General features: G+C 67.7%; 1 pseudogene; it reads right to left on the bottom strand.

Annotated features, from left to right (window-relative positions):
- Nucleotides 1–263, bottom strand: part of LOC119357094 — a 7023-nt pseudogene extending 6760 nt beyond the window's left edge.

Here is a 263-nt window from a genome sequence, read left to right on the forward strand (position 1 = left end):
GGAGGTCGCCGTCGAACGCCGCCCGCATGGCCGCGTCCTGGCCTGCACACACAAAGCGCCGTACTTAGAGAGAGCGAGGGTCGGAGAGAGAGAGAGAGAGTCGAAAAGAGAGAAGGGGAGGAGGGGGGAGGCTGGCCGTACTGGTGCCGCCGCCGGAGCTGCGGGTGTAGACGAAGGGCGCAGCCATGGACGGCCGTGTCGCTCTGGCGGTGGCGCTGGCAGAGGCAGCAGCAGCAGCAGGGAGGCTTCCGGAAGAAGGGAAG

The sequence above is a fragment of the Triticum dicoccoides genome, chromosome 2A (genome assembly GCF_002162155.2).
Source record: "Triticum dicoccoides isolate Atlit2015 ecotype Zavitan chromosome 2A, WEW_v2.0, whole genome shotgun sequence".
NCBI classification, from domain to species: Eukaryota; Viridiplantae; Streptophyta; class Magnoliopsida; order Poales; family Poaceae; genus Triticum; species Triticum dicoccoides.